General features: G+C 33.9%; 1 non-coding gene across 1 annotated transcript; it reads left to right on the top strand.

Annotated features, from left to right (window-relative positions):
- The first annotated feature begins 3,523 nt into the window (after positions 1 to 3,523).
- LOC131169950 (small nucleolar RNA R71) lies at positions 3,524 to 3,630 on the top strand. The gene has a single exon (XR_009140894.1). It is a non-coding gene; the product is annotated as a small nucleolar RNA R71 (small nucleolar RNA).
- Positions 3,631 to 15,753: the final 12,123 nt, after the last annotated feature.

Raw genomic sequence — 15,753 nt, 5'->3', positions numbered from 1 at the left:
GTGAACTCAGTGGTGCACAACTATAATTTAAAACATAGTACAATATACATTGACAAAATTTACAGTAATTAAATTGGGAATCTGAATACTCATCAAATTCCAAAACTCAAAATATTCGTTGCCAATAATGTAAATCATTTGTATAAATGATTTGATCACAAAATTCAATTTATCAAATCATGACTAACCATTTAAGTAATTCCAACAAAATCAATTATACATAAACCATAATTGAAATCACAATTCTTATCATTCAAAAGCCATTCTGTATCTCAAAAATCAATCTTTATCTCACTAATATGCAAGACTAATCCGAAAGGGCCATATTCGATGTGATTCTAACTCCTTATGGTCAGGGAGGTCGAATCAGATTCTAACTCCCTATGGTCGGGGAGGTCGAATCATCGTGCACAGTACCATCACAATAATGAATCTTCCGCAAGGGCCATAACGATAAAATAAACTTAGATCTAACCTCAAATCAGAGGAAAATCTAAGCCTGTGCACGTACCATGGTAATCAAAACACAACTAACTCCATTGTCTTCTCAACAAATGAGAGAGACGGGTAATAACCTAGTCAAGCATCTATAGTGAGATATAAAATAATATTACAATCCATTTAGTGAGCATAAATCACAATATAATTCGATTCAAAGTCAATTCTAATATCCAATAATTTTTATGCTCATCACAATTCAAATCATAAATTTGCATTTTTCCATGAAAATTACCATCACAATTCAAAACATGTTCTATCACAATTTTCCAAAACATATTTTGTTCAATCCATAACAATGCTTAATACTTGTGGAAATACCATTTCACAAAGCTAAATTCATACATACTATAATAATTTTCAATAATCATTGAATTAAATCCAATGCTTGTTAAACATAATACATAAGAAAATATGTCATTTAATCATATGAAATATTCAAAACAAAATCAGTTAAAAACTAGCTGTGCACAAACCTCTGATAATTGTCTCCTGGTCTCGATTCAGTGTTTCCTTCCCTTTTCCTGAGTCTTTGGTAACTGAGAAACACAATTTGAAGTGTTTCAGTACTAAATTAAACTGTCTCTAACGATAACGTTCGATAAGTAATTCACTGAAGGCTATTATTTGCTCAATTACCTAATATACCGACCCTCGATGCGTTTAAGGTAAATTAGGTTTTGGTGTCCTTAATATGTCACATTTGATAGGGTTTTAGGGTTGGTACGTTTTACCAAACTCATTTCCTTGTTTAGTGCATTTTCTTGCAATTTGCTGGATTCCGGGATACTAGTTTGACCTAGCCGGACGGCCTAGTTCCCTCGATTTTCGGGTTTCAGTCAAAACTACAAACTTGTAGATCTATGTCTTATTGCACGTGGGGCAAAATGTTAGGTCAATCCGAGTTAAGTAGACCAAGTTATGGTCATTATACTATTGCTGGTCAATTGATATCAAATTAGGTCAATTTTAGGTCAATTTGGTCAACTTTGGTTCGGCCAGTTTTTGGACCCGAACTTGTGCAAGCTTTTTGACTTACTTCTGGTCATTTCTGGGATTTGGTGTCTTCATAAGACTTGTAGGTATGGGTCCGAAATATTCATGGTTAAAATTTCAGGTCAATTGGACCTGTTTTGAGTGAGTTATGGCCTAAACACTAACTGCTGCCCAATTGGTCAATTTTCAGGTCTCAATTGCACCTAATCCGAATTGGTCATTTTTTTATGTCACCTTGAAAGCAGAATTTTGGTATGCTTTCTCAATGAAAGTTGGCACATTTTGTGCCTAGTTTCACCTCCAATTGGTCTCATACCAATTGAGGTTACACATTTAAAGTTATTGACTAAAATGCATACTGCCCTTAACTAACTTACTTAAACATACATCAATTACACACTTACATTACTATATGTCCACTTCCCTTACCATTTCTGTTTTGGTTCATTACCAAAACCATATTCCACTTTACATTAACATCACTTTGGGCAGATTACAAACATCCTTAATACACCAATTAAAACTCAAATTTACAAAGTCTAAGTACAATCACATATACACCTAAACATTACAAATTCTTACATACACTTTACACAATCACTCTATATACATATCCATCAATCCTCAATGTCAATATTCTGCCAATACCTTCATGAACACATACATTTATCCAAGAGTTCCAAGGCTGCCGAAAATGTTCCTCAATACCAAAGTATCCTACAATTCATCAATTTCCATTCCAAGTGCAAAATCACCATATACATATGGAATAATTTACTAGGATATTAAATCACCATAACCAACATCATTTCTCATCAAATATATGCACAAATATTTCATCAAATGCATAACTCCATGGCTGTCCAAAATGAATATCTCAATAACTCTTCAAACCTAAAAATTTTCTTCACAAAACCAACACCCATAACATGAACACAAAGTTTAACAAAGCTATCTTCAAAAATGCTAACTTACCTTATGGTTGGAACTTGCCAAACCTTGATTAAACTTCTTAAATTTGGTATCAAGCTCTTCCTTATGATGTGTAGACAAACTTTCATGAAGGGACTTGTTGGATTTATGGCATGAAAGTGAAGATTGGAGTTCATGCATGGAGCTTGGAAGCTTTGGCCATGGAGTTCTTCTTGGAGGCTCACGGCTGAATTTTTGAGGTTGAAGAATGAAATGAATCTGCTGTCCAAATGCAGATTAAGTGATCCACTTTAGGTGTGAGTGGAGCACTAAGTAGAAAGATAATGTTAATTTATTCAAAAGTTTCAATTTCCCACATTTAACTCCCCATTTTTGCTATTTACATTAGGTACCCCTAAATTAATTTTTCATTATATTTTCCAAGTGTAATATTATTTATTTTTTATGGACATTTAGGTCAAAAGACAATTCGGGATGTCAAATGACCATAATGCCCCTGTTCGGGTTGCATTCCCGATTTTTCGGTAACACCGGGTTTTGTCTGTTTTTCGATTTCTCACTTTTCTTTGTACTAATTATTTAATTTTTCTTTGATATTTCTAATGATATTTATACTTCAATAAGGGTCTATTTAAGTCCTAAAAATATTTTCCAGGGTTTCCCGCAGTCCAAGGCTAGTCAACGGTCCACGCCGTGACTTCCCGGTGCGGTCACCCATCGCTAGGGTTCCCGGCTCGCTTAACTTGGTTACATTTCTTTGCTATTATTTTTCCTTTGTTTTTCATGTATTTTCTTTTCTTGTATTTTATTATTTTATGTCTCCTCACTCATATTGAAGTGTAGTTCTAAGCATCCTAGCTGTCCGGGCAACACTGGTCACCGGAACAGTAGAACGCACTACCGAACATAGGGGTGTTACAGAGCTAGTCCTCTTGGACTACTCCAAAGATGAGTATTCTTTGCAATTTTCTCCAATAGCTCATAAGCTTCATCTTCATGCTTCATAATAAATTCTCCTCCTGTTTGAGCATCAATAATCCCTCTAATTGCAGGAGTGACATTTGTGTAAAAATTCTAATTTATCATCCATTTTGGAATGGCATGATGTGGGCATTGTCTCTCTAATTCCTTCCATCTCATCCATGATTCATAGAGAGCTTCATCTTCTCTTGGTCTAAAAGCTATCATTTGATTCCTCATTTCTTGAGTTTTTCTAGGTGGAAAATATTGTGCAAGAAATGCATCAGTGAGTTGCTCCCAATTTGTAATAGAGTTATGAGGTAAAGAATCAAGCCAATCCAATCCAATGCTCTATCTTTCAAAGAGAATGGGAATAGCTTCAATCTTGCTGCATCATCAGATACTCCAGGTTGTTTTTGCATATCACAAATCATAGCAAACTTCTTTAGATGTGTGTGTGGATTTTCAGAAGGATGTCCTCCAAAATTGAGAATTTTGAATCATTTGAAGAACTTCCAAAATCCATCCTGTAACTGTTTGCATCAATTCTTGGTCTTACTATACTTTTTCTCAAGTCATCAAAACGAGGAAAAGCATGATCCATCATACTTCCCCTAGGCACATTAGCATTTACAACCTCTTCACCTTGGGCTGCATTTTCATTGTTTCGATCATTTCCAACATTACCACCACCAATTCTAATTCTTTCATCAACCATGTCTGCTTCAATTTCAGTTTCTCTCAAGGCTTCTTTCCTTTTTCTGGTTTCTTTCTTGTTGGCTTTACAAAATTTCTCAATTTCAGGATTAAACAATAAGGATGTGTCACTTGTGCTTCTAGCTCTTCTCATAAAAGATTAAGAGTACCTGAAAAAGAACAAACAAACACAAAATGGAAAGATAACAAAGATAAAACTATAAACAACTAAAATAATCAAGAATTCAATCTTAAACAAACAACTCCCCGGCAACGGTGCTAAAAACTTGATGTGGCCCAAGCGCAAGTGCACGGGTCGTACAAGTAATATAGAAAAGATATCGTTTCCACGAGGAGTTGTGTTAATGATTGAATTTTTGATATAAAGAGTTGACTAAATTGAACTATTTTTGAAATTAAAGCAATAAATTGATGGGTATTGGAGTATGAAATCTATATGTGCAAAATTATAATCTATTCAACTATGTAATGATTTAACTAAGTTTGCATCAAATTAAAATAAGCAAATTCAAATATGGCAAGATTTACAATGGCAAGTAATTAAATTCAATTAGAAATTAACAATGATAAAAAGGCGATTCCGGAGTTCGGGAGTTCATATTCAAGCTATTTTGGGATTTTTAAATTGGTTATCCAATTTTGTGGAACTTACGGGTTTTAAGGAGATTAATTTTTAAATCCTTTGAATACCCTTTCGAGTGGGACAAAGAGTGCCTTAATCAATCTAATCCTACTTTCGTAGAGTTAGAGTTAATTAAGACCCATTAAGTTCCTTAATTAATCTGTAAATCCTCTTAATCCTTAGTCTATTTCTAGATCTAAGTTAATTAAGTCCAATTTCTTGATTATCTATCACAAGGTTTTCTCCTTTCGGTGCCTCAACCATGGATGAAGAACAAAACTTAATGGGATCCTACACTAAGCATGTCATTAAGCACACAAGAAATGAATAAAACTCATTAAGACCGCAAAATATGGATTACCCAATCAAAATCCACAAAATATCTCAAATATTACATCCCAACTCCAGAATCTAATGAAAACTACTCACTATCTATAATATTTACAAGATATTCTGAGTTAATATGGAAATAAAACTTTAATCTAAGCTAAGAACTAAGAAATGCAACACTAGAAAGGTAAAGAAATCTCCAAATCTAGTTGGAAATGGTGTGGGAGATGATTTTTTACTCTTCAGCTGTTGCCCCCTTCTTTTCCTTTTCTTCCTCTCTTTTCCTCCCCCTTTCTAAAATGGGATAAGGGTCTATTTATATCTATTTATAACTTTTTCTGACATGGAGCCCTAAAATAGTGTGTTTGAGGTGTGATTTTCTGAGGGAATCTTCTGCCAGCTCATCAATGAAGTCTTTGTGGGACTGCATAAGTGGACTGCATAAGTTATGCAGTCCATTATGCAGTTTTCGGCTGGTTTCTAGCTCTTTTACGCAAAACTACATGACCAAGCGCATAAGTTATGCACAATTCTGTGAGGTTGCATAAGGAAGGCACGAATCTGCATAAGTTATGCAGCAACTTATGCAGATTTTGGCAGGTAGTGGGGACAGTTTCTTCTCCTTATGCAGAACTACATAGCTTATGTGGCAAGTTATGCGCAATTTGGCCAATGCATACTTCAACTTTGAAACTTATTTTTGACATCTTTGGCTGCAGAAATCATTCCTCAAAAGTAAAATTTCTTTTTAGTCCTTCAAAAACACTATTTTCCCTACAAAACAAAGTAAAAATTACAAATTAATCCAAATTTGGTAATTATGAAAAACTAACTAAATAACTAATGAAATTAGCTAAAAGTGACTAATAATCAAGTAAAAAGGCTATGAATTTAAATCTAAATGACTATGCAAAATGTATGCATCACTGGTCAAAGAAGCAAAATTGTAGCTCTATTTCTTATTGAACCTTTGGCAAAATTTCAGGTTAGTGTAAGTTGTATAGCCCAAAATATGGTCAATTTACGAAAGTTGGACAGATTATACCTTTAGTGCAAAATTTGGTCATTTTTAGGTCACATTTAGTTCTGGCAGTTTTGGTACCCGAATTTATGCAAGCTATTGGACTTGGTTCTAGCCATTTCTGGGCTTTGGTGTCTTCATAATAATTGTAGCTCTATGTCTAAGCTATCCATGGTAAATATTTTAGGTCAATTGGACCTGTTTTGAGTGAGTTATGGACATCCTAATGACTATTGTTCATATGATCAAAAATATGAGTTTGCAAGGTTGCCATTCCGGATTTGACCATTTTAAGGTCAGTTTCTAGGCAGAATTTTGGCAACATTTCTACATGAAAGTTGACCTATTTGGTGTCTAGTTTCAACCCCCATTGACCTCATACCAATTGGGTTCATAGTTTTGCACTTATGACCTAATTTAGGTGTTGCCAACACACACAACCTGCATTTGAAAATTACACTTCCAATTTTGACAATCCTCCTCCTCCTAATACTTCAATATTCAATCATAGCACTTCTATGTATATTGTACACAATTCCAGCAAGGTATTTTGAACAGAACACTCAAGTGCTCAATACACAATTCACCATTCAGGTTCAACATTTACTTCCACCAAAATTCAACATACCTCAATATCAATATTACACATACACTTCCATGGCAACTACACATGCTGTCCACAATTTAACACCATGACATCTCATCAATATATTACATAAAATCACATACAATTTCATAACATTATAGGCTACCAAACATGGCAGTTTACCAAGGTATCAAAGTCCCATTTTCAAACCCTTTATTCAAGCACTAACATGCACATACTTGGACATTAACCTATTACAGCATCTATTTGAGTTAATTAACCTTAATTCCCATCCATTAGAGGTAAGAAAAACTCCAACACAATAAACTTTCATGGCTACCGAAAATGGACAAGTTCATAACTCAAAATTTCCTTCCTTTCTCTTCACCAAATTACTCATCTCAACCTAAACACAAGGTTTACTAAAGCAAGGGAGAGGATTTGGACACTTACCACTTGTGGAGCTTGTTAAAACTTCACCAAATCTCTTCCTTTTTATTCCCTATAATCTGCCCAAGAGGTGTGGACCAATTTTAATGAAGAAACTTGCAAGAAATCATGGCTTGATCATGCACCAATGGAGCTTTGCACGGGCGGCAATGGTGCTTTCATGGAGGTTCCATTTCGGCAAGTGAGAGTGAGGTTGTGTAATAGCCCTCACCCGATTACAGTGTAACCGAGCGAGGTGTGCTACATTCGGTGCCGGAGCACCTTATTCTCATCTTACTTTATTCTTTTAATAATTTAATCTCGTTATATTTTAATATCAATTATTTTTTTATAGAGAAACCAGCAGAGTTTTCCCTATTTTATTAAATATTGACGTGATTTACTATTCACCTGTTTGAAAATTCAACAATAATTTCACAATAAAAATATCATTCATGTTATCATATTCATCTCACATTCAATTCTTGTAATTCACATACTCATTTGTATATCTCAATTTCATATTCATTTCCATGCATTTCCATTTATACACAATTTATATATATAAATTGTCAAGTTTCATTAATTTACATGATTTACAGACTGATTACATAAATTCATAATTTACATGATCTACAAATTAATTACAGTTCCATAATCTATATTTCGACATACAATTCATAGTTTACATTACAGATAATAACTAATTATAATGCACAAAATACATAATATAATCCATATGGGCCCTATCTACATGCATTGCTGAGGAGGTGACAACCTTTGACACTTTACAGATCTGGACTCCAAAAACTCTTTTTAGTATTCGCTGGGCTTTAACTTCAGTACCTGCGCGAGTAAACAAATCCATCGCGCTAAGCATTGCTGCTTAGTGGTGCAATAATATAACAAGAAATAATGTATATAAATAAAAATAATTGGAGCATATTTTCTATATTTAAGAATTTTACTAGGTTCATATGAAATTTGCCATACAATATATCTTTCGTCATTTATGTTGCTCTCTAGAATCACTTCTTTCATAAGTTTAAAATAATCATTTATATAATGTATAAATAAATCTAAAATTTAAACTTATACTTGTATTCTTATGAAAGTCACATTTGTAATGTTACTTAAGTTATAATTCTTCTACTAGTCTTTTTATCACTTCCTTGATACTTTCTCAGTTGTTTACAATCATTTCGTAATATTTAAAATTTTGAGAACTAATTTAATTTATTTCAGATCATTCTAAGGAATAAATTTTTGGAGCTAATCTAATTTATTTCAGAACTTCTTCTCATTTATTTACTTTTTAACATTTTTAATTACTAATATTCATAACTTATTTGAATAAATTAGACTGCCCAAGTAACCTATGATAGGTTGACTAAACTGGATAATGGGTCATTGACACTGGAAACCGCGATGCCTCGGGCTGTCATACCATGAGACGCAGAACGTTAACCATGTATGCAGTCAGTATGGCTAAAAAGCCATGATATCACATAATCAGGCATTAAGCCATGAGTGCGGGCATAAAGCCATGAATACGAGCATAAAGCCATGAATACAGGCATAAAGCCATGAATACAGGCATAAAGCCTTTCGCAGTACTGCTAAAATAATACCCTATTGGCATGCCAATCTATCCAATCTGACACACATGTCTAGGCAATTCAAGGGCATATAATATCATTAAATATTAATATATTATGTTTTATGACTTCATTATTTTATGACAAATTCCATAATTTATACATTCATCATAATATTCATACATTCCTTACATCATTCATATTGATCACAATTCACATTCATTTGATCTACCATTCAAATTCAAAACATCTTTCCTTTCTCTCTTGATGGGAACCTAAATCCCAAATGACACTTTTATCACATTTATTCATTCAACAATCTATTCATGTAAGGTACATTTCATACTTCAAGTTGTATTGCTAATATATTATGAACTCCATTGGTGATGGGAGTATAAGTCTCAACAATCCATCTAGGTTAATTTCATTTTCCTATTCAAGTGGTATCATTCATGTTTTATTAGACCTACTAGTAATGGGAATACAAATTTTAATTATATATTCACATAACTTAAATGTTCATTAAGTCATTTAGGTAAATTACTATTTCTATTCCAAGTAATCCATGAATATTTCATGGATTCCAAATTTCATACCTTAATTTCCTCTACGAATTTAGTTATTACACTTTGTGTCTTTGTATTACTATTCACATTACTATTCACTCAAATTATTGACTTTTTAATACATAACAAATTTATTGAACCTATGTTCACCAAGATATCATATTTTGCATTTTATTTTTGTTGGTATTGATTTCCAATACCATTTCAAAGCTTATTTTATGTTATTCAAAATTTTCAGATTTCATACCTTAGGTTTACTGTTCCATTGGTCATTTGTACAGTAGGAATTTGACAAAATTGTCTTCATGAAAGTTGTTCCTTATTGTGTCTAGTTACATTTATTTTTTTGAATCACTCCATTTGGAGTTTTGTAGCTCAAGTTATGGTCATTTTACCATAACTGGTGGGATTGACCTGTACCCAGAATTTCTGGGCAATTTGGTTCTGCCAGATTTGGTGACCTAAGTTTGGTTGGCAATTTGACTAGGTTATGGTCAGAATTTGGATTTGTGTTCCAAATGAAAGTTGTTGGGCTATGTCTTAGCTATCTTGTGGTAAAATTTCAGATCAATTGGATCTTTCTACACTGACTTATGACCAAACGAATAAATACTATTGTTTTGGTCATTTTCCAGGGATAGCATGTTGGTCACCCGGATTAGGGTAATTTTTAGGTCAATTTAGTTTGGTTTTCTGGGTAGGATTCCTTCATCAAAGTTGTGCCATTATGTCTTATAAAACTTTTTCCATTGGTTTCATTGCATTTGGATTTTTATAGCCCAAGTTATGGCCATTTTGCCTAAATTGGTCGGGTGAGATTTAGTCCAGGAAATTCTGGGCAGAATGGTTTTGGTCAGTTTGGTGACCTCACTTAGGCCAATAATTTCATTTGGTTAAAGGCATTTATGGGCTTGGTTTCTTAATGAAAGTTGTAGTCCTATGTCTCATCTTTCCAATGACACAAAAATCAGGTCATTTGGATCTGTCTAGCGGGAGTTATGGCCAAATGAACATGAACATGTACTGTTCATTTGATCAATTTTCTGGGTTCAGTGTTTGGATTTCCGGATTGAGATAGTAAATCGGTCAAGATTTGGATAGAATTTGGGCATGGTTTCTTCATGAAAGATGGGGTATTTTGTCTTAGGTTTCATCTCCAATTGACCTCACACCAATTGGAGTAACAAAACTCTAGTTATAGCTCAAACAATACATTGAACTCAAAGGTCCGAATTTCCTGCATAAGAATCAACACTCCCAAATTCAATTCTCCCAGCTCCACAAACTTCATTAGACATATTTAGTACTTCTAATGGTCATTAAATCATCTCAACATCATTAAATTCCAAGCAATAATACAAAAACTAAGTTAGGTCAAAACCCTAACTTATAATTTCAATCTGAATCATACATCCATGCAATTTTATTTCTAATGCCTTAAACTTCATTAATCAACTTCAATAGCTAAAACAAAATCATCAAAACCATCAAATTCATTTACTTCCTAGGGCTGCCACAAATTGAAACTTCAACATATTCCAAGTTTTCTTTTCTTTTCATGCCATTTCAAGTTAATCAAGCATGTTTTTCATGCTTAGGAAAGAAAATGGGTATAGTTAATGCACTAACCTCTTTAACCACTCTCTTGGCTTGTTGAAACCTTAGAATTTTTTTCACTTTCTTCAAATTTCTTAGTAGCCAAACACTTCTCCTTAGTGTGGGTGTAATTTTTAGTGAAGGCGGTTAGGGCTTTTAGGGTGATAAAGGGTGGGAATTCAAGCTTGAAAGCTTGAAAAATGGAAGAGGAATTCTTCCATGGTGGTGCGGCTGGTTTCAGGGAGAAGGAGTAGAATTCTTTTTTCAATTTTTGGTCCCATTTATCCTCTTTTATTACTTAATTAAGTGGTGCTTAATTGTGATTGGTGGATAGGTTTTTAATGACATCATATGATGTCATAATTAGGTATTTTCTTTCATTTTCTTTTCTTCTTTTCTCTACTCATTTTCAATTCAATTTTTAGCAATATTTATTTATATTTTAGATCATAATAATTATTTACTTAACTAGACAAGTCAGCCAAAAATCATCTCTGAAGACAAAATGACCAAAATGCCCTCCGTTTGGCTTACCGAGCCAAAATCATCTGTACCAATTGAAAAATTTTTCTAAACCTTTTCTTGGCATTCTAATGCCATAGAAACCTCAATGACTCTTCTCTGGAGTCCCAATAATTATTTCATGAATTTTCTCCTAAGTAAAGGGCTCCTAGTTGTGAAGACCACAACTTCCCACTAGGTTACCCATCGCTAGGGCACCGTCTCATTTAACTTGGTTGTATTTTATTTCTAAAATTATTTTCTAAATTTTTCTTATACTTATTTGAGTTATTTATGACTCCTCACTCTAGTCTAAATATTTTTCCAGACGTTCTAGTTGTCCAGACTGACACCGATCACCGGAACAGTAGAATGTGCGAAATTGCTACAGTGAGGGTGTTACAGGTTGAAGATGAAGTAGTTAGTGGGAAGGAAAATCTTTTCTTAAGTGGTTTACATGGTCCCATACTTAAATGTTAGTGGAATACTAACTTATCTTTATTGTTTAATTATTCCAAGTTTCCTAATTTGCACATTTATCTCAATTCTTTCACTATTTACATAATGTATTTCATTTTAATTTTTCATGATATTTTTAAAGTGTAATATCATTTATTTTTAATGGACATTGAGGTGAAAAGGCAACTCTAGGTGTCAAATGACCAAAATGCCCCTCTTCGAGTTGTATTCCTGATTTTTCGGTAACACCGATTTTTTTCTGTTTTTCGATTTTTCATTTTCTTTGTACTAATTTATTAATTTTTCTTTAATAATTCTAGTGTCAATTATATTTTAATAAACCTTTACGTACATCTCAAAATTTAATTTCAAGGGTTCCCCGCGGTCCTAGGGTCGGCAATGGCCTTCCCGGTGTGGTCACCCATCGCTATGATGCCAGCTCGTTTAACTTAGTTTTATTTTCTCTCTTTTATTTTTCTTTAATTTTTCTTGTATTTTCTTTTTATTTATTTCGTCATTATATGTCTGTTCACTATCACCGAAGTGCAGTTCCAGACATCCTGACTTGCCTAGACTGATATTAGGTCACCGGAGCAACATAACGTACAGAACACGTACAGTGGGGATGTTACGCAAAACATAATGGAACTTGGCCAAATTGTTAGAAAAATTCAGTATCCCAACTCCTAAAATTGAACTAAATAACCACTTGACCCCATAATGGTATTTAGATCATATCTCCCACTAGGAAACTCCAATTGGGATGAGACAAACTGTTCTGGAAACATTAGAAACAGGACTCCAACTTTGATTCAGGAACCTTCCTTAAATTTTGAGTGTAAGGACCTTAAATTGGGAATCAAAGACACTGACCTGAACTTGAAATCCTAAAGGCATAAGGTTCAGGAGTCCAGGTCAGTTAATTGGCTATAACTCACCTACATAGCTTGAAAATTTGTGATTTTTGAATCTGAGTGACCCTAAGACATAGGGTAACAAATCATATGAAGGAAATTAGACCTAAATATGACTGTAACAAGCTCAAATGACTAGACAAAATTTGACTCCACAATCTACTTAGTTCTGAAAACTGAAAGGGTCAATGAACCAGTCTTGGAAAATTGACTATAACTTGAGTTCTATAACTTCAAATTGAGTGATTCAAAAAGATAAATCAAAGTTTAAACATAAAGGAACAACTTCCATGAAGGAAGTGTGGCCAAACAGTGGCTACATCTTGACTAATTTACAAGGTTAATTTAAAACACCAAATCTGGACCTTGTGAAGGGTTCACAAAATAACTTGTTATATGATATGGAATTAACCAAAATAAGTTGTTAACCACATAACTCACTTGAAAATGAAGTTGGGACCTATATTCTATCACAAATGGAATGACTATGATATGCTTTATGTATAGTACATAAAATAACAAAATGACACTAAATTGCCCAATGTATGCCTAGACTTATGTATATAGCTTGGATCAATTGGTATACCAATTACGAACTACAGATAGTAGTACTGCCCATATGAGCGATCATTGTTAGACAATATCTATCTAATATGGTTGTTCTATGGCTTTATGCCTGCCCGTTGGCCAGTGTGCCTAATATGATTTTTGGCTTTAGGCCTGCCCGCTGGCCTTGTGCCTGATATGACAGATGTATACATGATAGACATACAGATGTCTAACTACTATACTCTCATGTATCCAGTCTTTATAGTCTGTCATAGGTTACTTGGGCACTTATATGATTTTAATAAGACTGAAAAATAAGATAAATGAGCAGAAAAGATCCTGATAAATTTATTTGCTCCCATACTTTAATAAATATGTAAATGACTCAAAATTCATGAAATTATACATGAAATAATTATTTTTAATTATTTAGTTATTTTTATTTTAATTTATGCACCACTCAGCAATTTGCTTTGCGCGTTGATTTTGTAACACCCCAAAGTTCGGTAGTGCGTTCTGCTGCTCCGGTGACCAGTGTTGTCCGGACAGCTAGGATGCCTAGAACCGTACCTCAATATGAGTGAGGAGACATAAAATAATGAAATACAAGAAAAGAAAAACAAAGGAAAAATCATAGCAAAGAAATGTAACCAAGTTAAGCGAGCCGAGAACCCTAGCGATGGGTTACCGCACCGGGAAGTCACGGCGTGGACCGTTGACTGGCCCTGGACTGCGGGGAACCCTGGAAAACATTTTTAGGACTCAAATAGAACCTTATTGAAGAATAAATATCATTAAAAAGATCAAAGAAAAATTAAATAATTAGTACAAAGAAAAGTGAGAAATCGAAAAACAGACAAAATACGGTGTTACCGAAAAATCGGGAACGTAACCCGAACAGGGGCATTATGGTCATTTGACATCCCGAAGTGTCTTTTGACCTAAATGTCCATTAAAAATAAATAGTATTACACTTAGAAAATAAAATGAAAAATTAGTTTAGTGGTACCTAAAGAAAATAACTAAAATCATGGGTTAAATGTGGAATAAGTGGGAATGTAGCTTATTATATGATTAAGTGACTAAGTGGACCACTAAGGGGATTAATTAAATACATAGTGGGACATGTGTACACTTAAAATGCAGCTGAATAAGTCATCTTCCTCATTTGCATAAAACTAGCCGAATTCAAGAAAGGAGAGAACCACCATTGACATTTTCTTTGAGCTTGATTTCCTCCCTCCATTTCAACTCCATTCACTTAGGTTCTTTTATGAAAAATGGTCTACACATCACAAGGAAGATATTGATACCAATTTTGAGAAGTTTGGTGAAGGTTTAGCAAGTTACAATTAAAGGTAAGTTTGCATTTGTGAGAAATTCTTTGTTAAAGTTATGTTCATGTTATGGGTGTTAGATTGGTGAAGGAAAATTTTGAGTTTGAAGGGTTATTGTTGTTTTCATTTTGGACAGCCATGAGTCACGTTTTTGATGAGGTATTTGTGCATATAATTGATGAGAAATAATGTTAATCATGGTGATTTAGTAACTTAGTGAATTATTTCATGTTTATATGGTGAATTATGCACTTTGATGGGAATTGGTATATGGGACGGTAATGTGATGTTGAAGAATGGTTTGTGGCAGCTTGTGGACACTTGAGTAATGGTATATATTGAAGGAAGTGTGGGCAGAATATTGACCTAGAAAGATTGATGATATGTATGTAAATTAACATTGTAAAGTGTATGTAAAGTTTGTAATGTTTAGGTGTGTTTGTAATAGTACTTAAAGATTGTAATTGTGAATGATTATTGGTGTGTTGAAGGTGATTGGAATCTGCCCAAAATAATGCTAATGTAAAGTAGAAAATGCTTTTGGTAATGTGCCAAAACAGTTTGGTAGGTAAGTAAACAAATGGCAAAGGTAAGTGTGTGTTTGAAGTTGGGGTGTGAAATGCATATTGAGGGCAGTGTATATTTTAGCCTATAACCTTGAATGTGTAACCTCAATTAGTATGAGACCAATTTGAGGTGAAACTAGGCACAAAATGTGCCAACTTTCATTGAGAAACCATGCCAAAATTCTGCTTGCAAGGTGACCTAAAAAAATGACCAATTCGGATTAGGTGCAATTAGGGCCTGAAAAATGACCAATTGGGCAGCAGTGAGTGTTTAGGCCATAACTCACTCAAACCAGGTCCAATTGACCTGAAATTTTGACCAAGAATAGTTAAGACCCATACCTACAAGTCTTATGAAGACACCAAAGCCCAGAAATGACCATAAGCAAGTCAAACAACTTGCACAAGTTCGGGTCCAAAAACTGGCCGAACCAGAATTGACCAATTTGACCTAAAATTGACCTAAAATGGTACCATTTGACCAGCAAGAGTGTAATGACCATAACTTGGTCTACTTAACTCGGATTGACCTGAAATTTTGCACCGCGTGCAATAAGACCTAGATCTACAAGTTT

This window comes from Hevea brasiliensis, chromosome 10 (genome assembly GCF_030052815.1).
Source record: "Hevea brasiliensis isolate MT/VB/25A 57/8 chromosome 10, ASM3005281v1, whole genome shotgun sequence".
Classification (NCBI taxonomy): Eukaryota; Viridiplantae; Streptophyta; class Magnoliopsida; order Malpighiales; family Euphorbiaceae; genus Hevea; species Hevea brasiliensis.
Note: the sequence above shows the minus strand (reverse complement) of the source record. Positions and strands in the feature narration are given on the sequence as shown.